General features: G+C 48.7%; 1 non-coding gene across 1 annotated transcript; it reads left to right on the top strand.

Annotated features, from left to right (window-relative positions):
• The first annotated feature begins 256 nt into the window (after positions 1–256).
• On the top strand, positions 257–329 carry Trnak-cuu. Its single transcript has one exon. It is a non-coding gene; the product is annotated as a tRNA-Lys (tRNA).
• The last annotated feature ends 209 nt before the right edge of the window (positions 330–538 follow it).

Below are 538 nucleotides of genomic sequence, written 5' to 3'. Positions count from 1 at the left end.
TCTAACATTTCTCAGTATCGTTGGTGCATTCAAATTGGCTACAGGCCTAGAGTATCTGACAGACCATTTCAGAAGCAGGAATTCTGAAAGACCATCTTATCCTGTCTTGGCAAAGTATGGTGGTCACTTTCATTGTGTCCTGCTTGTCCAGAAAGGACAGCATTTGTACTGTCAGCAGTTGAGGCAAGGGCAGTTCTTTGCCCAGTAGGCCATTTTGTGCCAAGAAGACAAACTTCCAAATGGAAATGTCTTAGAAGCCCGGCTAGCTCAGTCGGTAGAGCATGAGACTCTTAATCTCAGGGTCGTGGGTTCGGGCCCCATGTTGGGCGCCAAATATTGGTGAAATTATTAAGGCCACTCCACATAGTTAAAAGGGAGGTTTATTTTGTGGGGTAACTTACAAATGAAGGGGTAGGTTGCAGGGTCTGGCAAAGGTATAGGGCAGTCCGGCGGTGTTCTCTGGAGAACTCTGCTTGGTCTACTTCCAGCGTCCAGCGTCCCGGAACCAAGAGAGCCACCTCCTCCTGCTCCTCGGTCT

Source organism: Onychomys torridus, chromosome 3, assembly GCF_903995425.1.
Source record: "Onychomys torridus chromosome 3, mOncTor1.1, whole genome shotgun sequence".
Lineage (NCBI taxonomy): Eukaryota > Metazoa > Chordata > Mammalia > Rodentia > Cricetidae > Onychomys > Onychomys torridus.
The sequence above is the reverse complement of the archived record's forward strand: the minus strand, read 5'-3'. Positions and strand labels throughout refer to the sequence as shown.